Genomic DNA, 27,785 nt, shown 5'->3' with positions numbered 1-27,785 from the left:
TATTAAGTTAACAAATTTCGAAAAACGACACCGACCCCGTGACCTCGACACCGTCCTTGAAAAATCTATTTTCAATTATTTTCAAATAAATCAAAATACTTTGCATATATGCTGTTAGAAAATCTTACAAACTATTTTTATGTAACATCTTTTTGCAATTTTAACCCGAAAAAGGGTTATTTTGCAATTTTTTAAGAATTTTTTAATTTTTTCAATTTTTTATCATTATATTTTATTATTTATTGTTGTTTTTTTCAAATTTTAGTTCGTAACCTATAATATTGTGTCTAATTTTAAGTGTCATTAAAATCAAATGTTTTTAACTTAATAATTTTAACATTTCTTAATTTAAAACGAAACATCTTCTATTATATTAAGTTAACAAATTTCGAAAAACGACACCGACCCCGTGACCTCGACACCGTCCTTGAAAAATCTATTTTCAATTATTTTCAAATAAATCAAAATACTTTGCATATATGCTGTTAGAAAATCTTACAAACTATTTTTATGTAACATCTTTTTTCAATTTTAACCCGAAAAAGGGTTATTTTGCAATTTTAACCCGAAAAAGGGTTCTTTAGCAATTTTTTTAGAATTTTTTGATTTTTTCAATTTTTTATTATTATTTTTTATTATTTATTGTTGTTTTTTCAAATTTTAGTTAGTAACCTATAATATTGTGTCTAATTTTAAGTGTCATTAAAATCAAATGTTTTTAACTTAATAATTTTATCATTTCTTAATTTAAAATGAAACATCTTCTATTATATTAAGTTAACAAATTTCGAAAAACGACACCGACCCCGTGACCTCGACACCGTCCTTGAAAAATCTATTTTCAATTATTTTCAAATAAATCAAAATACTTTGCATATATGCTGTTAGAAAATCTTACAATCTATTTTTATGTAACATCTTTTTTCAATTTTAACCCGAAAAAGGGTTATTTTGCAATTTTTTAAGAATTTTTTCATTTTTGCAATTTTTAATTATTATTTTTTATTATTTATTGTTGTTTTTTCAATTTTTAGTTAGTAACCTATAATATTGTGTCTAATTTTAAGTGTCATTAAAATCAAATGTTTTTAACTTAATAATTTTAACATTTCTTAATTTAAAACGAAACATCTTCTATTATATTAAGTTAACAAATTTCGAAAAACGACACCGACCCCGTGACCTCGACACCGTCCTTGAAAAATCTATTTTCAATTATTTTCAAATAAATCAAAATACTTTGCATATATGCTGTTAGAAAATCTTACAAACTATTTTTATGTAACTGTACGCTTATAGTAAGCACAAATTTTACCTCCTTATGCATTCCCGTTACTGTCAGTATGATGGTATGAATATGGGGTAAAATTCCTGTAGCGAATTAAGTGAAAAAAAGTTGATCGGATCGGGCTGTAACTTGCACATAGTTTAGCCCTAGGGGTGAGTAATTTAACTACGAAGTATTATTAGGTTTTTTCAAAAACTGTCGAAGAGGGAGGGGGTTGAATTTTTTTGAAAAATTTAAACAGTAAATATTTGAAGACTTGTAACTTTTAAACAGAAAGAAGAAGAAAAATTTGTCCTGTATGTTTTCGAAAGGTTTTATCCTGCTCTTTCAAATGGTAAAAAAAATTTTCTAAAAAAAAAAATTTTGACCCTTTTTTGAAAATCAAACTTTTTTGACTTCTTTTTAAGTTCGGTCCTTTTTATTTTTTTTATTTATTTTTTTAAAGCTAAAAATGTGTTTTTTTACCACAAAAACTATTGAGATGTCCTTTTTTGTTATTTTCGAGACATTAATCTTCTATTATATTAAGTTAACAAATTTCGAAAAACGACACCGACCCAGTGACCTCGACACCGTCCTTGAAAAATCTATTTTCAATTATTTTCAAATAAATCAAAATACTTTGCTTATATGCTTTTAAAAAATCTTACAAACTATTTTTATGTAACATCTTTTTTCAATTTTAACCCGAAAAAGGGTTATTTTGCAATTTTTTAAGAATTTTTTGATTTTTTCAATTTTTTATTATTTATTGTTGTTTTTTCAATTTTTAGTTAGTAACCTATAATATTGTGTCTAATTTTAAGTGTCATTAAAATCAAATGTTTTTAACTTAATAATTTTAACATTTCTTAATTTAAAACGAAACATCTTCTATTATATTAAGTTAACAAATTTCGAAAAACGACACCGATCCCGTGACCTCGACACCGTCCTTGAAAAATCTATTTTCAATTATTTTCAAATAAATCAAAATACTTTGCATATATGCTTTTAGAAAATCTTACAAACTATTTTTATTTAACATCTTTTTTCAATTTTAACCCGAAAAAGGGTTATTTTTCAATTTTAACCCGAAAAAGGTTTATTTTGCAATTTTATCCCGAAAAAGGGTTATTTTGCAATTTTATAAGAATTTTTTGATTTTTTCAATTTTTTATTATTATTTTTTATTATTTATTGTTGTTTTTTCAATTTTTAGTTAGTAACCTATAATATTGTGTCTAATTTTAAGTGTCATTAAAATCAAATGTTTTTAACTTAATAATTTTAACATTTCTTAATTTAAAACGAAACATCTTCTATTATATTAAGTTAACAAATTTCGAAAAACGACACCGACCCAGTGACCTCGACACCGTCCTTGAAAAATCTATTTTCAATTATTTTCAAATAAATCAAAATACTTTGCTTATATGCTTTTAGAAAATCTTACAAACTATTTTTATGTAACATCTTTTTTCAATTTTAACCTGAAAAAGGGTTATTTTTCAATTTTAACCCGAAAAAGTGTTATTTTGCAATTTTTTAAGAATTTTTTGATTTTTTCAATTTTTTATTATTTATTGTTGTTTTTTCAATTTTTAGTTAGTAACCTATAATATTGTGTCTAATTTTAAGTGTCATTAAAATCAAATGTTTTTAACTTAATAATTTTAACATTTCTTAATTTAGAACGAAACATCTTCTATTATATTAAGTTAACAAATTTCGAAAAACGACACCGACCCAGTGACCTCGACACCGTCCTTGAAAAATCTATTTTCAATTATTTTCAAATAAATCAAAATACTTTGCTTATATGCTTTTAGAAAATCTTACAAACTATTTTTATGTAACATCTTTTTTCAATTTTAACCCGAAAAAGGGTTATTTTGCAATTTTTTAAGAATTTTTTGATTTTTTCAATTTTTTATTATTTATTGTTGTTTTTTCAATTTTTAGTTAGTAACCTATAATATTGTGTCTAATTTTAAGTGTCATTAAAATCAAATGTTTTTAACTTAATAATTTTAACATTTCTTAATTTAAAACGAAACATCTTCTATTATATTAAGTTAACAAATTTCGAAAAACGACACCGATCCCGTGACCTCGACACCGTCCTTGAAAAATCTATTTTCAATTATTTTCAAATAAATCAAAATACTTTGCATATATGCTTTTAGAAAATCTTACAAACTATTTTTATTTAACATCTTTTTTCAATTTTAACCCGAAAAAGGGTTATTTTTTAATTTTAACCCGAAAAAGGTTTATTTTGCAATTTTATCCCGAAAAAGGGTTATTTTGCAATTTTTTAAGAATTTTTTGATTTTTTCAATTTTTTATTATTATTTTTTATTATTTATTGTTGTTTTTTCAATTTTTAGTTAGTAACCTATAATATTGTGTCTAATTTTAAGTGTCATTAAAATCAAATGTTTTTAACTTAATAATTTTAACATTTCTTAATTTAAAACGAAACATCTTCTATTATATTAAGTTAACAAATTTCGAAAAACGACACCGACCCCGTGACCTCGACACCGTCCTTGATAAATCTATTTTCAATTATTTTCAAATAAATCAAAATACTTTGCATATATGCTTTTAGAAAATCTTACAAACTATTTTTATGTAACATCTTTTTTAATTTTAAGATAAATTTTATACAATATTAATAAGATATTAATTTAAAACATAAATTATATATATAATATACATAAACTACAATAAGTAAACAAGAATAAGATTAATTTTAACCGAGCGAGCGTTAGCGAGCGAGGAATACATCGCTAGTTAATTAATTAATGTTAATAAAATATCAAAATATTTCAAAAATAAATAAAGTTATTGCAATCCTGAAGCTACAAATTGAAAGCAGACGTAATTCCGCATCCAACGATCCCTATTTGGACTATTTTGGATTAAAGGGTTTTCTATAAACAATTGCCATATTAGCCATTTGTTTATTAACAATCCACTAACCCAAAGTATTTCATATAGGGCTCGTTGGATGCGGAATTATGTCAACTTTCATTTAGTAACGTCAGAATTTCGATAACTTTATTTGTTTGTAAAATATATTATATTTCATAAACGAATAAAGGTATCGTAATTCTGACATTACTTAATAAAAGTTGACATAGTTCCGCACCTAATGAGCCATATATGAAGTACTTTGGGTTAGTGGATTGTTAATAAACAATTGGCTAACATGGCAATTGTTTATAGAAAATCCTCTAATCCAAAATAGTCCATATAGGGCTCGTTGGATGCGGAATAACGTCAGCTTTCAATTGGTACCTTCAGGATTGCAATAACTTTATTTATTTGTGAAATATTTCATTTTTTATTAACTTTAATTAATTAATTAGTTAATATCTTGAAAATAACAAAAAGGACATCTCAATATTTTTTGTAGTGAAAATACACATTTTTAGCTTTCAAAAAAAATAAATAAGGGTGAAAATTTGAATTTTTGGAAATTTTTTTTGCACCATTCGAAAGAGCAGGAAAAAACCTTTCGAAAACATATAGGACAAATTTTTCTTCTTCTTTCTGTTTAAAAGTTACAAGTCTTCAAATATTCACTGTTTAAATTTTTCAAAAAAATTCAACCCCCCCCCCCTCTTCGACAGTTTTTGAAAAAACCTAACAATACTTCGTGGTTAAATTACTCACCCCAAGGGCTATACTATGTGCAAGTTACAGCCCGATCCCATTAACTTTTTTTTCACTTAGTTCGCTACAGGAATTTTACCCCATATATATATATATAATAAACAATAAATTATACCTATGTACTTAAACTATATAAAATTAACATCTTCAAATTATAATTATTTCAAATATTATATAAAGGCATTGATTTATATTCATATACACGCGTCTATATATATGCTTATCTCTTCCTGCATGCTATGACTCGTCGCGAGCGATCGATATATATATAGATATAGAGCGTACAGGCTTGGATATGTGAATATAGATATAGCGAGTAGATGCATCACCGAAGGTGACCTCCCGCTACAGAAGGGCTATGCTGAGGAATCGCGTGTGGTTGTTGAACAAGAGCGAAAACTATCTACACTATTTTCGCCATAATTCTTCAAAATTAATTAATTCTTTTAACTATTATATTTAAAACTCAGTTACATATTACTTAAAAATAATAAACCTTACACATTTTACATTTTAAAGCATTTAAAATGCCATTATTCAAAATATGAATAATGTTCAGTATAGAACATTTTTCTAAGTTGAATCCCACACAATGCTTCAGCTAAATCTTAGGAATTGTTTTTGCAGCTACATAAAGTATAAAGTTTTTTGCGATGATCTCCCCCACAGCAGCCAATCTTTACTAAAAATTTCGTAAAGATTTCCTTGAAATCTTGGGAATATTTAATTGCAAAGTTTAATGAAAATTGCATAAAGATTTAAATGTCCCACCAAAATAAATATTTGGCGTAAAAGTTGACTAAAAATTTAAATGAAATTTTCAGGAAATGTTCGTTGCAAAAATTGAGTAAAAAAAATGAAATTTTCAGGAAATGTTCGTCGCAAAAATTGACTGAACATTTAAATTAAACATTCATTAAAAATTTATAGCGAAAGTTGAGTGAAAATGTAATTTAAATATTCAGTAAATTTTTGTGACGAACATTTCCTGAAAATTTAAATTAAATTTTCAGGAAATGTTGGACGGAAATATCTGTAAAAAATACAAAAATAATATTTAAGAAGTATTAATATTATTATTATTATTATTATTATTATTATTATTATTAATATCAATAATAATAATAATAGATAGATAGATAGATCTTTATTATTATTATTGATAAAAAAAATTTACTATCTGGGAATAAAAATAAAATAAATAATATACAAACATTCTTGCTCTGCTTTGATGCTTTGTTTCACATTGAATCAAGCACTGCATGCTTGTTGAGCAAGAACTTTTGAAAACAAATTGTGGGGTGCTGGGGATTGAACCTACGTTCGCCGCGCGCTAGCTAAAGACCCTAACCACTACACTACAGATATCTGGCTGAGAAAAAAAAATCTTCCACAGGCTCTACAACTTGCTGATAGAAAAATAATCTTACTTATCGGCCTAAAAGGGCGGGCTCATTTAAAAAGGTTTTCACGGAGATATTTGAATATTCTGAATATTCACATTGCAGGTGAATATAAAAGTTAAAAGTGAATCGAAATAATACTGTAAAATCATGACTGAAGGTCATGTGAAAAGGTTATTATAAAATTAATTATTTTTTTAAATATTATCTATTAATTAAAAATTCACAAATTTGCGAAAATTAATTTTAAAATTTTTTATTTATTAATAAACCATTATATTAGTATTGTTAAAGACAAGAAAAAGCGTTTTAAAAAAAATTAAGAAAATAATTTCAATATAATAAAATAAGAAATGAAAGTGAACACAAAAATTCTATTTTTTAAACATTTAAATCAAAATTATTATTCAAAAATTATTTATTATAATTAAAAACGTATTAATTAATGAAAAATTAACTTTTAAATATTTTATTTTTTGTAAAAGATTATGGCCTTTACAAAATGGTTTTTAAAGTTGAAATAAAATTTTTTAAAAATTAATATTTAGATTCGAAATAAAATTGACTAAATAGACAGAAAAAAATGCTTGTAATATATTTATTTGTGACAATTTGTAAAATTTAATTATTTTCAAAATGTTGAATTACAATTCTTTATATATTCGTTTTTTTAAATTTTACTAAAATTAATTAAAAACTAGCGATGTATTCCTCGCTCGCTAACGCTTGCTCGGTTATAGTTGTACTTATTTTTGTTTACTTAATATAGTTTATGAATATTATATATATAATTTATGTTTTAAATTAATATCTTATTAATATTGTATAAAATTTATCTTAATTTTGATCAGTATCATTGAAGAAAGAAATGAAAATTGTTAAATATTAGATGTTATTTTTATTATAATTATGACAACAATCTTCTATTATATTAAGTTAACAAATTTCGAAAAACGACACCGACCCCGTGACCTCGACACCGTCCTTGGAAAATTTATTTTCACTTATTTTCAAATAAATTAAAACACTTTGCTATATGCTTTTAGAAAATCTTACATACTTTTTTTTGTAACATGTTTTTTTAATTTAAACCCGAAAAAGGGTTATTTTGCAATTTTATGCAATTTTTTACGAATTTTTGGATATATACCTTTAAAATTACTCTATTTTTAAAAAGTTACATATAAACAATTTTTTTCAATTTTGTATGGTCATTTTAAATTATTTATTATACCTTCCATCACATGTTTTTAGTCACGGACAATTATATGTTGCTTTATCAAGAGTAACTTCAAAATATAATCTTAAAGTATTATTAAATAAAAATTCAAGTATTACACATAGCGAAAAAGGAATAAAAAAAAGATAGGCAATGAAAAAGAAATTTATGTAAGAAACATTGTTTACCAAGAAGTATTACAATAATATTTAAAACATGTTTTAAAAAAATTCTACTACGAAGAAATCTACTAACTCTACTTTATAAATAAATTAATTCATTGAATTGGAAATGGCTGCGCTGAACAGTAACGGCAGCGCCATAAAAAAATATTATAATTATAATTAATATTATACTGATCATATCGCATAGAAAGGATTACAAAACCACTTAAAAGAAAAAAAAATATAAAATATGCTCCCTCATTAACAAAAATATATAAAATATAATCAAGTAATAACAAAAACTGTAAACTGGCTGCGCTGAGTAGTAACGGCTGCGCTATGACAAATATATATATATAATTAATATTATAATGATCATATCGCCTGTAAGAGAAAAAAAACACATTTAAAAGAAGAAAATATATAAAATATGATCTAGCAATAACAAAAATTGTAAACTGGCTGCGCTAAATAGTAACGGCTGCGCTATGAGAAATATATATATATATATATAATTAATATTATAATGATCATATCCCCAAGAAGAGAAAAAAACACATTTAAAAGAAGAAAATATATAAAATATGATCTACCAATAACAAAATTTTTAGAATAGCTGCGCTGAATAGTAACGGCTGCGTAACATAAAGAAAATAATATAATAAATTATAATAATTTATTAATAACATCAATCATATAAAACTAAATTCTAAAAAATTAATTTAAAAATTAATAAGAAATAAAACAACTTACGAAAATTGTAGAATGGATGCGATGAATAAGTTAAAACATATTATAACTTTACATTATTGTAAATGAAAATTAAGTATTAAAAATAAAAAAAACCATAGCATTAAATTTTTGTTTTTATTCAACCACAAGAGAACGACATATTATAAACCTATGATAAATTAAAGAAATAATAATAAAAAATTAAAAAATCAATATATTTCTAAGTCCCTAATTTTTTTGGACTTATAAAAAAAAATAGTTTGTAAGATTTTCTAAAAGCATATATGCAAAGTATTTTGATTTATTTGAAAATAATTAAAAATAGATTTCTCAAGGACGGTGTCGAGGTCACGGGGTCAGTGTCGTTTTTCGAAATTTGTTAACTTAATATAATAGAAGATGTTTCGTTTTAAATTAAGAAATGTTAAAATTATTAAGTTAAAAACATTTGATTTTAATGACACTTAAAATTAGACACAATATTATAGGTTACTAACTAAAAATTTAAAAAACAACAATAAATAATTTAAAAAAATAAAAAAAAATTGAAAAAATCAAAAAATTCTTAAAAAATTGCAAAAAAATCCTTTTTCGGGTTAAAATTTAAAAAAGGTGTTACATAAAAATAGTTTGTAAGATTTTCTAAAAGCATATATGCAAAGTATTTTGATTTATTTGAAAATAATTGAAAATAGATTATTCAAGGACGGTGTCGAGGTCACGGGGTCGGTGTCGTTTTTCGAAATTTGTTAACTTAATATAATAGAAGATTAATTATTTTTGAAAATTCAATTATTTTGAAAAGAATTCAATTAAAATATTTTTTAAAATCTAATTTTTACGAACTGAAAAGACTGTGAAGAAGTCCCAATCGTTCCTTTTAAAGAGTTCTAAAAACTCACAGCGTCACTGACAAGTGCCAACTTATTTTAGATTCATTTCTGCCCTCTGAGCAGAGGTAATTGTAAGTACTATATTTGTTTAAACACAAATTTATTTGTAACAACATTTTAACACTAAAAACACCATTGTAATATTTTTATTTCATTTCATTTATATTAATAAATTATACAAAGTTTAAATTAATAAACTTCTTTATTAATTTCTCGTTTGCCTAAATATATATTTAAATTAACAATTATAAGTGGAAAGGTAATTATTTAATGGTAAAATATTTATAAGACTACCCCCGTAGGATCGATAGAAACAAACGTTCTCATATAAAAATAAATGGTCAAGCCTGACCAACTTGCCTATAATCAGCGTACCATTCCTCCAAATTCAAAAAACTAGATTTAAAAATTAAAAATTATATTTAACCTCGCCTTTTGCTCGGGATGTAACACCATCAATATAAATGTAGATCAATCCTTTTTAGTCATTAAAAGAAATCTTCATTATCGTTCTATCATGAATACGCTCGTTTGACTTGATCCTTGCTATGACGGAACATTTTTCTTTTTGCATTACTTAAATTCCCCTTTTTTTATTTATTTTCGCAACATTATAAGGGCCGCGAGGGTATGGTGAAAATCTCTTTGTTTTATTTACTTCTTCCATGTAAGTATTTTTAAAAACGTTTTCTTCTTTAGTATTCAGTTCTTTCCTGATGTCGCTTGATCGGTTAGAAACTTGTTTTCTTCGTTATTTGTACTATTGTACATGGTTTTAATCGTATTGCAATTGGTCGATTGTCTTCGTCTACTTCTGTCAATTTTATTTTAATTTTTCCTGAAGGTTTTCCTCTTTTTCCTTGTTTTTTGTGTATTATTACTTTCTTCTGCTGTCTCAATATTTTCCATATTTTCGATTTCCTTAAACATACGGCTCTTCCAAAAGAAGAATGTTCTTTTAGTATTGGAGTGTCGATATTTTTTGGAGATTCGTGTATTTTCTCTTCCGTAGAATGATCATAGTTTCCTTATTCGTGTTCTGTTTCGATTGAAGGGGGAATCGTGCTATGACTATTCCGTAAAGTGGGGATGCTCTTTCATTTTATTAGGAATTCCTCTTCTGTAGATGCTACCTCGTCTACGAAAGAAATTGGTTCAATAGGCTTGTATGATGATATTAAAATATTTAAAAAAACATCTATGTGTTCTTTTTCATCCCTTAAATATGGTTTTCCGAGTACCCCGTCAGCATTTATCGGAAAATTTTCTCCTACTACGTGAAAAATGTGTTTGTTACTTATCAACTCTATTTCTATAGTTCCCAAGGTATGTATCCAATCTAAGGTCACCCCAGTTATGTATGATTTTTCCTTTTCAATTACTGGAGCACAGCCTTTTAGTGCTAAACCTTTAATGACATTTATATCTAAGCCTGTGTCTATGAAAAATTTCGTAGTTTTATTGCATAAATAATCCCCTTGTAATATGACCACGTGATTCTTCTGGCATATTATAGTCATTGTGTAAAGTGTTGTTTGCTGACGAACTTTTTTTTTGCTTAGGGACTATTGGAAAATCTGTATACAGATACCTTGGCTTCCGCATGCCAAGGTTATGTGGGGTTGGTAAAAAAAAGGAGAACACTAAACAAAATAAGCTGGCGAACTACTACCAGCCCCGACCCACTAAAACCCATAATAAAATGAACAAATAAATATAAAATGGAGACTGTCAATTTCGCCTATCTGCGGCCATCCAGATCCTTTCTCATCATAACAGAGATGATATAAGTCTCGATGAGCCGCCAGTTTTCCTGGGACTGGGTCATCAGCGCTACCATGTTCTCCGGTGTAACTATAGCGTTTACACCGGTGAACATGGCCTGCCTCTCCAAGTCCCATCGACTGCAGGCAAAGAGGGTGTGCTCTGCGTTGTCCACAGGGAACTGGCAGTAAGCACACACCTCACTCTCTCTCTTCTTAAAGCGCTGCAGGTACAAATTAAAACATCCGTGACCTGTCAGCGCTTGTGTCAAATAGTAGGAGACCTCTCCATGGTTCCTACTTAACCAAGTGGCGAGTGTCAATATAAGGCGATAAGTCTTCTATAGTCATAGCATCTAAATTTTCTGCCCTATTATTACTCGGGTTTTTAGGGGGTTCTCTATGCTGAGGCGCGTACGACATTTTTGAAATTGTTTTGTTACTCACTTAAAAATACGTAAAAAGAAAACTATTATCTTCGCGATTAAAAAAAAATTACAGAAATTTTCTTATAATCCGAAACTTGCGAAATATTTGTCAATTAAGGGGTGTGATACCAAACAATTCCTTCTGCAGTTTTCCAACCTATTACCGCTAAGGTTAAAATTTCTCCGGTAGGATGCAATGGTTCATGGTTCAGTAACCGAAAAATAAACTTCTTGATCATTAATTTCTAGTTCTATTCCCCCGATTATATATATATATATATATATATATATATATATATTATTTCCTCATTTCCGAGTTACATGAGTTGTAACCTGACCCAGTGTCGCATTACCTATATACCGAGTTTAAAGACCTACTCTACTGTTTGCAAGGTCTCTCGTTTTTTGCGTATAATTTTATTTTAAATTTTATAAATTAAATTCGCGATCTTTTGTATTTAATCTTCTCACTTGCCCAAGTGGCTACACACTTCCGGCAAGGTTAAGTCGAGAAAGTTTCCAGTTTTTTAAGAAACCAGAGCTTGTCGCTACAAGGGTGGTTACTTTTCCCTACGTTCGACTTAAGCGAACAAAAAAAAATCTACCTAATAACCCGCACCTTAGCTAAACAAGACACAAAAGAAATACATGTACATACACAGAAAAAAAAATTAATTTGATTCAAATACTTCAAATTAGTTGAGAAATATTTAATTGGTTCAAATACTTCTTATTTGGATCAAAAAAATATGTATTTGATCCAAATAACTTGAATTATTTAAAACGCATTTATTTGAACCAAATAAATCGTATTTGGTTCAATTAAATAATTAATTAAATTAATTGATTGAATTTATTTAATACAAATAATGAGTTACTTGAAACTATTCATTCATTTATTTCACTCAAATATTTCATTTATTTGATACAAATAAAAAGTATTTGACACAATAAATTTATGTAATTGATTTGAATAAAATGAATTATTTAATACAAATAATTCGTTATTTAATCCTAATACACTATTTTAATAGGGGGAGTCAGTGTAATAAAGCGAAATAAACCGTGGGGGCTCAACCATTTTTTTAAAATAAGTATCATGAATTAAAGTTTGACTAAAAAGTTTGTGCATTTAGGCGTCAATGGGTTAATGATTTGATATATTTGTCAAAGTAAACAAAAAAACGCAAATTAGGCTTTTGTGTAAAAATAAAAAAAATGGTTTTCTCGAATAGCCCTCCTCCGATGATTTTAATTTTTGTTATAAATTAATCTGAAAACATGTAGATTTAAAATCCGCAAAAACATTTGCAGTTACTGAATTTTTCATTTAAATTTTATTCAAGCTCACTGTGGCGTATATATTTATTGTACGGTAGTATACAACTAAGAAGAAAAAACTTATTTTCATCTGTGAAAGTAAGTAATCTTTTTTATTATTAAACTAATTATCCCCTGCGTGCCTGAGCTGGGTTCCTCGAACCCAGAAATTTTGCTTTTTTATCTACTTTTAATAAAGCTTTAACGTACATTTACAAAAAGAAAGAGAATTTTTTTATGTAAAACTCTTTCTAATACATTATTTTATAGCTCTTATGTAAGTAGTTGCTTGAGCTGAGTCCCTAGAACCCTGAAAACTTTTTTCATGTGGCGGAACTACCGTAGGGCAAACCGGGCGAAGTCCCGGGGCCCCGCGATTATGATGGGGATTCTATCCTTGGTCCGAACAAACGAAGTCTGCCTTATGCAAGTAGCGAGGCGCTTTGCTTACTCGAACCAAGTGTAGAATCCCCATGACATAAATAACCTGGGTTAACCTTTACTACCCATTACTGGTTTGTCTCTAGTGTTGCTTCTTAACTTTGTTTGTTGTCATTTTTATGGTCCACAAAATTCACATGTAGTTAAATTGTCAATATTATTATAATGAAGTAGCCTGTTTCTTATTCATTGGAAAAAAATTATCAGATAGTGACAAAAAGCTTATTATGAGTTTATCATCAAATAGACCAAAGGGTCCGTTTCCCAAAGATCAAAATAATAGGAGCTTTAACGAAAATCATTATAACATGATGACAAAATATGGAATTGTTCCTCGTCTTTGGTTGTGTTATTTGAGTGTTATTGATGCGGCTTACTGCGAACCATGTTGGCTTTTTTCTAATTTAAAAAACAATTGGACGAGTGGAATAAGAGATTGGAAACATCATTCAACGAGAATCGACGAACATGGAAAAACTGTACATCATATTCAAGCTTGTGCAATTCTAGAACTTTGGAAAAAAAATAAAGTTATTGACAGTGCCTGTGAGGAACAGATTAGATTTGAAGCTTCTTTTTGGAAGATGGTATTGGAAAGATTGTGCAGGATAACTTTATTATTAGCAAAAAAATTCTTTGCCATTTCGAGGTCATCAAGAAAGTCTTGAAAACGAATATAATGGAAATTTTTTATCCCAAGTCAAATTCTTAGCCAATTATGATGATATTATGAAACAAGTTCTGGACATGCCTTCAAGTTCTATCAGATATTTAAGCCCAAAAATCCAAAATAAAATAATAGAATGTCTTTCTCAAAAACTGTTATCGGATCTGACAAAAAATATAAATTCTTCCCCATTTTTCTCTATTTTGTTAAATACAACACAAGACATTGCTAAAAAAGACCAATTAAGTATTGTGATTCGAACAGCAAATGTCACTCGAGATGATAACCAAAGTCCGTTAGGTTTTGAAATAAAAGAGACATTTTTGGGTTTTTATCAATTACAAAATCAAACAGCTCAAGCTATGGTCGACGAAACCTTAACGATATTAGAATCTTTAAATATTTCTTTGAAAAAATATTATGGGCAAGGGTTCGATGGTGCTAGTGTCATGAGCGGTGCCTATAACGGGGTTAAAACAAAAATTCAAAAGAATCAGCCTAACGCAGAATATGTCCACTGCGCAACTCATACCATAAACTTGGTCATAAATGATTCTGTTAGAGGATGTACTCAAATATCCAATTTTTTTGACATTATTCAAAATATTTATACATTTTTTGGATTGAGTATTAATCGATGGGATTTATTAGCATCATTTACGACAGAATCAGAAGTCACATTAAAAAAACTAAATCCCACTCGATGGTCTGAAAGAATTTCATCAATTTCAGCAATTAGATTCCGCTTTTTTGATATTATCAAAGCACTGACCAAAATTCAATTTGAATCTTATAAAAGCAATGAGAGAAATTAAGCTCTAGCGATAAAAAACAAGATGTTAAATTTTGAATTTATTTTTATAACAGTTTTAATGTTCAAGATTTTAACTGAAACTAACTTTGCATCAAAAGTCTTACAAAAGAAAGATATGGATCTTCACGAATCTGTAAGAGTTTTAAGTAGAGTAAAACAAAACATTGCTAACTTAAGAAATTGTTATGACGAAATCAAAATTGAAGCAGAAAACTTAGCAAAAAAATTGAACATTGATCACAAAAAAGCAAAACGGCAACGAAAAATCAAAAAGCACTTTGATGAGATAACTCGAGACCACAGATTTGATAATGCCGAAGAAATGTTTCGAATTAATGTCTTTTTCTACGTTATAGATCAAGTAACAGGCCAGTTCGAAAAAAGATTTGAAGGTATGAAAACTGTTTGTGATCATTTTGACTTTCTAGATCCTAAAATAATTATGAGCACTAGTACTGAAGAACTCGTGGGAAAATGCAAAAAATTTTACAACAAATATTCAGAAATAATCGAGTACTCCATTTTGACTGAATATGAGCATCTTCTAATTCTCGTGAAAAACGACAATTTGAATATCTCGACAAAAGAATTTTTTCAACTTATCATTGAGAAATATGCAGTGCTCGAATCTGATTTTAGCCAGATTTACTTGGCCTTTTTACTGTTGTTCACATCGCCAGTAACGGTGGCAAGTGTTGAAAGGTCATTTAGTAAACTGAAATTGATCAAAAACTACTTAAGATCACAAATGGGTCAAAGCAGGCTCAGTAGTTTAGCTCTACTTTCCATTGAAGCAGAAGCAACTTCCAAAATGGAATTGACTACTGTAGGAAATGACTTCGCTAATAAGAAAGCAAGAAAACAAAACTTTTAATGTCCAAATATATAAATGTAGATTTTTATTATTGATATTTAATATTAATATATTTGAAACTAAGAATTTCAATATGTGAATCCCAAAGATAAAAGTTTTACTTTAATTTATGTTGTAATAATTATATTGTCAAATTATTCCGTATCCTATTAAAATATAGTTTATTAAGGGTATTGAGTATTTTACAATGAAAAAATGCTTTAGGTTCAATACCTAATCTTAAGTGTTGCTTACAACTGGAAATACTTAATAAATATTTTGAACGAAAATCAGGAGTAATTTTATTGTTGCTAAGGGGTATTTTCGAATTATTATCCAATTTCCTTTCCACTAGTGGTCCCCGGAGCTCTGCTTGCCCCAGGGCCCCGACTGCTCTTGTTACGCTACTGCTTGAACATATTTGCTTGAAGATCGTTACTCGAAGGTTTTTGGAGTCGCTCATTACGAATCCGGTGTACGTTTTTCAAAATTCAAAATGAGGGATCCAATATGGGCGACAACTTTTGAAAAAACTTAACGTATTCATCTGAAACTCGGGGTTTTCTGGGTTGCTGATTACGAATGACATGTCCATTTATCAAAATTTAAAATGTCCGATCCAATATGACGGAAGAATAAAAAACATCGTTCACTATCGCTTCAATATCGTTACTCGGGGTTTTTGGGGTCGCTGATTACAATTCTGATGTTACTTTTTCAAAATTCAAAATGGCGGAACCAATATGGTGGATATATTTTTTTAAATTTGACGGTTTTGATTGAAACTCGTTACTCAAGGGTTTTCAAGGCCGCTGACTACGAATCTGATATTCGAAATTGTATTGATTTTTAATTTTCCTGTCCGCCATATTGAATCCGACATTTTAAATTTTGAAAAACTTATATTAGATTCGAAATCAGCGACACCGAAAACCACCGTGTAACGATTTTCAAGCACATATGTTTAATTTTTAAAAAATTCGTCAGCCATATTGGCTCCGCCATTTTGAATTTTCCAAATCTGACGTTGGATTTGTAATCAGCGACCCAAAAATCTAAAAATACCAAATAATAATTAAATTAAATTAATTACTTTTTTTGTACTGTAACCTCAAATTGGCCCTGTCGAAAAAGAAGTCACGACACGACTTTTTGTTAGCTATGTATGTATTCTAGAGTGTCAAAAGATTAAATATTTTTTGCAATTATAATTGATAAATATTACAATTATAATTTAGAATTAAAATATATCCTGCTATTAAATCTTGTTTTTAAGGAATTTAAGCAGCTGGGTCCCTTGGACCCAGCTCAGGCACGCAAGTCAAAAAATAAACTCAGGCACGTAAAAGTTAAGAAAAATAGAAGTATTTTTTATACATTTTTAATGATAAATTTTTTTCAACATTATATTTATTACCCAATTTAGTTTTAAAAAAATTATAAACAATCAAATTTTTTATACCAATAAAACTAAAAAATTTGAAATATAATAAATATTGATAAAGACATTTTTTTCTTTAGAATCGAACAAAGCCATCTATTTTTAAAAATTTTTTTTTTCAATTTGTTTAAACGAATTATTTTTTTATTAACTCTTAACGTCACAATCATTATTTTGTTCACGTCCGATTTTCCCGTACCAAAGTAGCACGTAATATTACAGTATTATTACTGTAATATTAAAATGTCCTCAACTAGTAATATTAACCGTTAAGGGGGAGTGACATCTTTTGAGGTCTCTTTTGAACCTGTTTTACATGAATTTTTTTAAAATCACAGGAATAAAGTAAACAAAATTCTGTTTCTAAGACTTTATTTGTTAACTTTTTATGTTTAGAAAAATATATTTATACTTAAAAAAAGTTTTAATTTGTTGACTAAAGATGCCGCTTTTTTGTAATCTGTGATAGATTTAGCTTTAGAATACGTATGATATTTTAAAAATAATAATAATAATAATAATAATAATAAAAATTAATTAATACAAATAAACATTATGCCAATTTTAAATAAATCTATGAATGAAATTAATAAGTCATATAAAAATGAAATCGGATCAAGATTATTCTGAATAAGAATTATGTGAAGTTTTATTAATATATTTATTAATAATAATTATTCATCTTTAATGGAATTAGGTCCCGAACAGTATTTGCATATTTAAGATTTCCTACGGAAGTCCCAGGGATGACCGAAAAGTTTGATATCCATAGCACAGGCACACAAAAAAAAAAGTTGTCTGTTTCTTGAACTAGACATATATTTCCTGTAGTATTTTGGGCCGCTGAAACCGAATCTGAGCTCAGAATTGCTCCATCACCCTCAGTTTTTTTTAAATCGACCAAAACCACCCTTAAACGGACAAATTCACACTTCGGAGATAAAAAATAAATCAACTTATTTTTTTAAAAAAACCTAATTTTACATCTACGAAACTTTGCTCCACTAACTCAAAAACAAAGCCAGCATTGATCCAGCACCCCCTGAATTTTTTTAATCGAAAAAACTACCCCTAATCTGAAGAACCAAATTAAGGAGATAAAACAATAAAATAACTGATTGACAAATTTTATAACCAGATATTTTTACTCCAGCAATGCAGAACCAAAGCCAGAAATGCTCCCTCACCCTCTAAATTTTTTTTAAATCGAAAAACCACCCTTAAATAGAAAAATTCAAATTTAATAAGTAAAAACATATTATATTACCGGCTTTTTTTAAAAACAGAACCTTACATGTATGTAGTTTTGCTCAACTAACTCAAAAAAAAAGGCCAGCATTGATCCAGCACCCTCTGAATTTTTTTAAATCGAAAAAACTACCCCTAATCTGAAGAATCAAATTTAGGAGATAAAACAACAAAATAACTGATTGACAAATTTTATAGCCAGATATTTTTACTCCAGTAATGCAGAAACGAAGCCAGAAATGCTCCCTCACACTCTAAATTTTTTTTAAATCGAAAAAACCACCCTTAAATAGAAAAATTCAAATTTAATAAGTAAAAACATATTATATTACCGGCTTTTTTTAAAAACAGAACCTTACATGTATGTAGTTTTGCTCAACTAACTCAAAAAAAAAGGCCAGCATTGATCCATCACCCTCTGAATTTTTTTAAATCGAAAAAACTACCCCTAATCTGAAGAATCAAATTTAGGAGATAAAACAACAAAATAACTGATTGACAAATTTTATAGCCAGATATTTTTACTCCAGTAATGCAGAAACGAAGACAGAAATGCTCCCTCACACTCTAAATTTTTTTTAAATCGAAAAAACCACCCTTAAATAGAAAAATTCAAATTTAATAAGTAAAAAATATTAAATTACCGGTTATTTTAAAAACAGAACTTTACATGTATGTAGTTTTGCTCTTCTAACTCAAAAAAATAAAGCCAGCATTGATCCATCACACTCAGAATTTTTTTAATAAAAAAACTACCCTTAATCTGAAGAATCAAACTTAGGAGATAAAACAATAAAGTAACTGATTAAAAAAGTTTATAACCAGGTATTTTTACTCCAGCAATGCGGAAACAAAGCCAGAAATGCTCCCTCACCCTCTAAAATTTTGTTAATCGAAAAAACCACCCTTAATCGGACAAATTCAAATTTAGGAGATTAAAAATTAAATAACTGACTTTTTTAAAATAGAACCTTACTACATCTATGTATTTCCGCTCCACTAAAAAACAAAGCCAGCATTGATCCATCAACCTCTGAATTTTTTTAAATAGAAAAAACTACCCTTAATCTGAAGAATCAAACTTAGGAGGTAATACAATATAATTATATTGTATTACCTCCTAAGTTTGATTCTTTGGTGGTTTTTTCGATTTAAAAAAATTTTAGAGGGGAAGGGAGCATTTCTGGCTTTGTTTCCGCATTGCTGGAGTAAAAATACCTGGTTATAAACTTTTTTAATCAGTTATTTTATTGTTTTACCTCCTAAGTTTGATTCTTCAGATTAAGGGTAGTTTTTTTTATTAAAAAAATTCAGAGTGTGATGGATCAATGCTGGCTTTTTTTTGAGTTAGTAGAGTAAAACTACATACATGTAAGGTTCTGATTTTAAAGAAACCGGTAATTTAATATTTTTTACTTATTAAATTTGAATTTTTCTATTTAAGGGTTGTTTTTTCGATTTAAAAAAAATTTAGAGTGTGAGGGAATATTTCTGGCTTCGTTTCTGCATTACTGGAGTAAAAATATCTGGTTATAAAATTTGTCAATCAGTTATTTTGTTGTTTTATCTCCTGAATTTGATTCTTCAGATTAGGGGTAGTTTTTTCGATTTAAAAAAATTCAGAGGGTGATGGATCAATGCTGGCTTTATTTTTTTGAGTTAGTAGAGCAAAACTACATACATGTAAGGTTCTGTTTTTAAAAAAAGCCGGTAATATAATATGTAATATTATCTTTCAATAATACGTATGAATCTTTGCTGTAATTGCAGTCAATAACGAAAGAGTCCGTTTTTATTATCTTGTATTGATGCTTTACAATTGTACAGTCGTTTGATAATGGCCCACGATTATGTGACATCTTGACGATTCTTTTTGGAAGATTTGGTGAATTAGCGTTTATTTCAGCCGTTTCCTTTTCAGCATATCTTCTAGCTATTTGCTCTAATGGCTTATCTCCTTTTCTTATCATATTTTTTATAGACATCATATAATTCTCGAATCGAAATGCACTATATCTGTCGAAACTTCCATATTTTTTTACGTCTGGAGCCACATGAAGCAAATTGTGAACATTATATGGGATATGTGTTGCTTTCCATATATTTTTGCGAAACCTTGGACAAAAAGCTGAAGCATTTCATGGGCAGAGTCAATATTACGCTTTACCTTAAGATGAGTGTCACTTCTTAAAATAGTTGCTGCTGAATGTAATAATTTAAAATTATCATACATGTCTTTCCTCAATACGTTTTTCAGGACTACAGGTCCGGTATACAGCAAGAAAGTTCGAAATTCCGTTGCTTTCCAGTATTTGTACTCTAACAATGTTCTCGGTTTCCTAGTAAATTCTTTGGGCAAACTTTTACGAAGAGCCAGCAGTCTTTTACTAATTCTAATCATTCGAAATGCACGTAATCGACCTTTTGAAGGACCTTTCAACCACAGACTAATAAGCTTCTTAACAACTCTTAATAGAAGAAGGTGCATATAGTCCAAAGGTACATATGATATACCACCGAATTTAGGAATTTTATTTAAAATAGATTTTTCATCAAAATCATTGTAAACGTTGCGAGCGAATTTTTCGTCAGTTTTCAAAAAAAATGGCCCTATACCCGGAAAACACACTCTTCCGGATCGTTTCTCGTTTTTTCGTTTATTTTTATTTAGAACATACTCTCCTTTAATTTCACATTTAGGGCAGCTATAATATCCAGTGTGACCTTTCAAAAATATTACAAAAGATTTCGCGGGAGCATCACAAATTAATCCTTCGAAACTAAATTTAACATTGCTTTCCGGTAAACCATTTTTGCTGAGTTCCATTGCTTCTTCCACGAAAAATTTCAGAAATTCATTTGCGTTTGCAGGTTTGCTAGGACCATAAAAAGCACCAATAGGATAGACTTTTTTTCCATTTATGTCGGAACATAATATGAGCCAAAATCCTTTGCTTGTCGATTTGAATATTGGTAGTCCGTCAATATTCACAAGTAATTTTATGTGGTCTATTTTTTCAGATCTACGTTTTAATTCCCTTAGAATGCCTTTAACTGCCCTTTTCAGTCCAAAATGATAGTACTGACCGCCTTCCATTTCAGTGATAGGAGTGTTTCTTGGTGTACCCATCAAAGTTCTGGCATCCAGTGGTAACTCTGCATTCGTGAAACCGTTTAGAATTAAGAGTAACGCTGTCAGCGCAACCAAGTTTATTCGAAATTTAATTGCCCAAAACTGTAATGCACTTTTTAATGTTTTTTTTACAACTTTCAGTTGTAAAACCTATTCCATGGTCGTCTGGATAAATTTCACGATAATTTTCGCTAATGTCATATTCCATAGTATCATCAGAAGATTGGTGTTAATTTTTTTGTTGATTACATTAATTAAATATATTAAAATTATGATCATAAACATTAAATTCCCTATTTCACTTCCAAATATAACCTTTAAACATATTACTTTTCTATAATAAAAATATTTAATTTTTAAAATTTTTATTTGCTACAAATTTTTAATTAATCAATTTTGAAATATATTATACCTTTACATAATGCAAAATTTTTCTAACTTCCAAGATTTTCACACGATAAACTTGAAAATGATTTTTTGTCTCTCTAAGTAAAATAATCTATTTTAATAAAAATCAATAAACTTCTGTTTCCTTATTTATTGACTATTTTTTTTAACAAAAGTAGTATTTTATAACATGAAAAAAAAGTTTATTTTGACGTTTCTTCTTGACAATAAAAAAATTTAAATATTTGAATAAAACATAACCATGGGTTGCTTTATTAAACAAATGAAAGCTGGAAGAAAAGTCATTTTATTTCTGTCAACGAGATAAATTAATGTCGACTTTTTTCTTATCCCTTTGCTGAGAATATCGGAATTCAAACAATTTCAGCATTATGGAGAAGTAAGATAATAAAATTTAAACATTAATAATTTATTGTAATTAAAAAATATTAAAATTAAATTTTTTTTATAATAGTTTTATTTAAAAGGCTCTATTTTAAACCACCAAAATCAAATTTTTGTTACAAACTTATAATTTGCAACCATGATACAAATTTAAGTACTTTTATTTATTCAGAAATGTATGTAAATATATTTCTAAATTAAAAAATAGAAGTTGTAGGATAAAAAATTCTATTAAAAGTAATAAATAATATGTGTTTAATCAAAACAATTAATACTAAGTTAATAAAAAAGTAACAAATTTAAAACACTATAACTTAATGTTGTTTGCAGCGATGATCATTTACCGGTTTTTTTAGTTGTTGAGTTTTGTGAAGGAATAAAAGTAATTAAAACGAATTGGGGAATTTCCAACCAGAAAAATAAAATGATTGCTGCTTATTTTCCTCCATTCCGCTTCGAAAATGAATTTTTAAAAATTATTAAGAATAATGAAAGACCGACCAGTGAGTGGGCAGATAAAAATGGCGAACCGTGGGAAGTTGTAAAAGTTTTACAACAATCAAGTAAGTTTACTGTTACTTTTTCGGAAAATTTCAATAATTTAAGTTTTTAGATTGATAAAGAGTTCCACATTTCAGACACCTACGACAAAGCAAAAAAAGAAATATCACTATTATTCGAATTGTCTGAATTAGACACTGATGACAATGTCAACATGGAGCGATTGAAAAAAACTAGACACGCTCGCAACTTGGAAAAAAAAGCGAGCAGGAAACAGGAGAAGAAAAGTATTGAACAATCGAAATCTGTGCGGAAAATTTTGTTTACTCTATGCAATTCCAAAGCTACGATAAACGTGCAATCGACTGGAGGTGAGGAACAAGATGAATTTAATATAATATAATATAATATTTTCATCTATTTAAACAGAAAATAAGATAACTTAAAAAAATAAAAAGTAGCTTTTCTTCTGAAAAAAACAATAAATCTTCTTTTCCTTCGTCTCATTTAATTTTTTTTTAATTTCGTTAATTTAAACGTCTTAAAAAATCTATTTTTCTTTAAATAGATATAAAAAATAAATATGAAATTATTTCCGGCAAAATTCTAGAAGAGATTTTCAGTTTTTACTTGGAATACTTTCTGAAAATTTTTGGAAAAATTTGAAATCTCTTGTATAAATTTTCCAGAAATCTGGAAAAGTTTTTCAGTGTATTCCCGGAAAAAATTCGCAAATTTATTCCATATAGGAATGTTACAATAAAATAACCATTCTCTTTGCAGCCTCAACTAGCAACAAAATAACCGCTTTAGTACCTGGAAATGAAAGTAAGGTCCAGGTTATTGAAACCGATTCAATGGATAGTGAAACGGAAATAGATGAGATTAAGAAGCAACCTTCACAATTACAACAAACAGGTTAACTTTTGAAACTCTTTTCACTTTTCATTCTGTCCGTGTAGTTATATTCGAATAGTAAAATTGAAAAATTTTTATCAGAAGTAAAATAACATTATTATTTAAGTAACGGAAAATAGCTCTTTCTTTAAAAAAAGTAATGCTTTAATTTTTTCTTTGTTTTCTTTATTTTCTTTTTTTTAATTTTATTGATTTTAAAATTGTTAAAAAGCAATTTTCTCTACAAATAATAAAATAACATTTTTTCATTATAAAAAGGTATAATAAAAATCTATAATTAAGAAATTACGGGAAAAATCCAGAAGAGAATTCCAAAATTTTCACGGAATATTTTGTAAAAATTTCCGGTTTTTTCTCAAAAAAACTTTCAGATATTTTACACAAATCCTTCCACGCGGAAATGTCATAATACAATTACTATTTTCTTTATAGCCTCGATTAGCCAAGAAGCTATAACTGCAATACCTGAAAATAGAAGTAAGAATCAGACTGTTGAATCGGATATCGAAAGGGAATTGGAAGAGTTCGAGAAGCAGTCTACAGCATTACAACAAAAGGGTTAATTTTAAAAACTTTTTTAATTTTTCATTGTTAATATAGTAGAAACAGTATTATTTGTTTAATATATAATATAATCTTCTATTATATTAAGTTAACAAATTTCGAAAAACGACACCGACCCCGTGACCTCGACACCGTCCTTGAAAAATCTATTTTCAATTATTTTCAAATAAATCAAAATACTTTGCAAATATGCTGTTAGAAAATCTTACAAACTATTTTTATGTAACATCTTTTTTCAATTTTAACCCGAAAAAGGGTTATTTTGCAATTTTTTAAGAATTTTTTGATTTTTTCAATTTTTTATTATTATTTTTTATTATTTATTGTTGTTTTTTCAATTTTTAGTTAGTAACCTATAATATTGTGTCTAATTTTAAGTGTCATTATAATCAAATGTTTTAAACTTAATAATTTTAAAATTTCTTAATTTAAAACAAAACATCTTCTATTATATTAAGTTAACAAATTTCGAAAAACGACACCGACCCCGTGACCTCGACACCGTCCTTGAAAAATCTATTTTCAATAATTTTCAAATAAATCAAAATACTTTGCATATATGCTGTTAGAAAATCTTACAAACTTTTTTTATGTAACATCTTTTTTTAATTTTAACCCGAAAAAGGGTTATTTTTCAATTTTAACCCGAAAAAGGGTTATTTTGCAATTTTTTAAGAATTTTTTGATTTTTTCAATTTTTTATTATTATTTTTTATTATTTATTGTTGTTTTTTTAATTTTTAGTTAGTAACCTTTAATATTGTGTCTAATTTTAAGTGTCATTAAAATCAAATGTTTTTAGCTTAATAATTTTAACATTTCTTAATTTAAAACGAAACATCTTCTATTATATTAAGTTAACAAATTTCGAAAAACGACACCGACCCCGTGACCTCGACACCGTCCTTGAAAAATCTATTCTCAATTATTTTCAAATAAATCAAAATACTTTGCATATATGCTGTTAGAAAATCTTACAAACTATTTTTATGTAACATCTTTTTTCAATTTTAACCCGAAAAAGGGTTATTTTGCAATTTTTTAAGAATTTTTTGATTTTTTCAATTTTTTATTATTTATTGTTGTTTTTTCAATTTTTAGTTAGTAACCTATAATATTGTGTCTAATTTTAAGTGTCATTATAATCAAATGTTTTTAACTTAATAATTTTAACATTTCTTAATTTAAAACGAAACATCTTCTATTATATTAAGTTAACAAATTTCGAAAAACTACACCGACCCCGTGACCTCGACACCGTACTTGAAAAATCTATTTTCAATTATTTTCAAATAAATCAAAATACTTTGCATATATGCTGTTAGAAAATCTTACAAACTATTTTTATGTAACATCTTTTTTCAATTTTAACCCGAAAAAGGGTTATTTTGCAATTTTTTTAGAATTTTTTGATTTTTTCAATTTTTTATTATTATTTTTTATTATTTATTGTTGTTTTTTCAATTTTTAGTTAGTAACCTATAATATTGTGTCTAATTTTAAGTGTCATTAAAATCAAATGTTTTTAGCTTAATAATTTTAACATTTCTTAATTTAAAACGAAACATCTTCTATTATATTAAGTTAACAAATTTCGAAAAACGACACCGACCCCGTGACCTCGACACCGTCCTTGAAAAATCTATTCTCAATTATTTTCAAATAAATCAAAATACTTTGCATATATGCTGTTAGAAAATCTTACAAACTATTTTTATGTAACATCTTTTTTCAATTTTAACCCGAAAAAGGGTTATTTTGCAATTTTTTAAGAATTTTTTGATTTTTTCAATTTTTTATTATTATTTTTTATTATTTATTGTTGTTTTTTCAATTTTTAGTTAGTAACCTATAATATTGTGTCTAATTTTAAGTGTCATTAAAATCAAATGTTTTTAACTTAATAATTTTAACATTTCTTAATTTAAAACGAAACATCTTCTATTATATTAAGTTAACAAATTTCGAAAAACGACACCGACCCCGTGACCTCGACACCGTCCTTGAAAAATCTATTTTCAATTATTTTCAAATAAATCAAAATACTTTGCATATATGCTGTTAGAAAATCTTACAAACTATTTTTATGTAACATCTTTTTTCAATTTTAACCCGAAAAAGGGTTATTTTGCAATTTTTTAAGAATTTTTTGATTTTTTCAATTTTTTATTATTATTTTTTATTATTTATTGTTGTTTTTTCAATTTTTAGTTAGTAACCTATAATATTGTGTCTAATTTTAAGTGTCATTATAATCAAATGTTTTTAACTTAATAATTTTAACATTTCTTAATTTAAAACGAAACATCTTCTATTATATTAAGTTAACAAATTTCGAAAAACGACACCGACCCCGTGACCCCGACACCGTACTTGAAAAATCTATTTTCAATTATTTTCAAATAAATCAAAATACTTTGCATATATGCTGTTAGAAAATCTTACAAACTATTTTTATGTAACATCTTTTTTTAATTTTAACCCGAAAAAGGGTTATTTTTCAATTTTAACCCGAAAAAGGGTTATTTTGCAATTTTTTAAGAATTTTTTGATTTTTTCAATTTTTTATTATTATTTTTTATTATTTATTGTTGTTTTTTTAATTTTTAGTTAGTAACCTTTAATATTGTGTCTAATTTTAAGTGTCATTAAAATCAAATGTTTTTAGCTTAATAATTTTAACATTTCTTAATTTAAAACGAAACATCTTCTATTATATTAAGTTAACAAATTTCGAAAAACGACACCGACCCCGTGACCTCGACACCGTCCTTGAAAAATCTATTCTCAATTATTTTCAAATAAATCAAAATACTTTGCATATATGCTGTTAGAAAATCTTACAAACTATTTTTATGTAACATCTTTTTTCAATTTTAACCCGAAAAAGGGTTATTTTGCAATTTTTTAAGAATTTTTTGATTTTTTCAATTTTTTATTATTATTTTTTATTATTTATTGTTGTTTTTTTAATTTTTAGTTAGTAACCTTTAATATTGTGTCTAATTTTAAGTGTCATTAAAATCAAATGTTTTTAGCTTAATAATTTTAACATTTCTTAATTTAAAACGAAACATCTTCTATTATATTAAGTTAACAAATTTCGAAAAACGACACCGACCCCGTGACCTCGACACCGTCCTTGAAAAATCTATTCTCAATTATTTTCAAATAAATCAAAATACTTTGCATATATGCTGTTAGAAAATCTTACAAACTATTTTTATGTAACATCTTTTTTCAATTTTAACCCGAAAAAGGGTTATTTTGCAATTTTTTAAGAATTTTTTGATTTTTTCAATTTTTTATTATTATTTTTTATTATTTATTGTTGTTTTTTCAATTTTTAGTTAGTAACCTATAATATTGTGTCTAATTTTAAGTGTCATTAAAATCAAATGTTTTTAGCTTAATAATTTTAACATTTCTTAATTTAAAACGAAACATCTTCTATTATATTAAGTTAACAAATTTCGAAAAACGACACCGACCCCGTGACCTCGACACCGTCCTTGAAAAATCTATTCTCAATTATTT

At 27.1% G+C, this 27,785-nt stretch overlaps 1 long non-coding RNA gene across 10 annotated transcripts; it reads right to left on the bottom strand.

Annotated features, from left to right (window-relative positions):
- Window positions 1–27,785, bottom strand: LOC127281491 (uncharacterized). 10 transcript variants are annotated; one of them, XR_007843027.1, is made up of 4 exons: window positions 27,748–27,785; window positions 3,504–3,809; window positions 2,211–2,760; window positions 622–813 (listed from the first exon to the last, which is right to left on the bottom strand). It is a non-coding gene; the product is annotated as an uncharacterized LOC127281491 (long non-coding RNA). The 10 variants fall into 10 exon arrangements; XR_007843025.1 differs by lacking the exon at window positions 27,748–27,785 and adding an exon at window positions 27,378–27,395; XR_007843026.1 differs by lacking the exon at window positions 27,748–27,785 and adding an exon at window positions 27,008–27,025.

This window comes from Leptopilina boulardi, unplaced genomic scaffold (assembly GCF_019393585.1).
Source record: "Leptopilina boulardi isolate dan_hultmark-lab unplaced genomic scaffold, ZJU_Lbou_2.1 LbouV2_272, whole genome shotgun sequence".
Taxonomy (NCBI): Eukaryota; Metazoa; Arthropoda; class Insecta; order Hymenoptera; family Figitidae; genus Leptopilina; species Leptopilina boulardi.
This window is presented reverse-complemented; position numbering and strand designations above follow the sequence as displayed.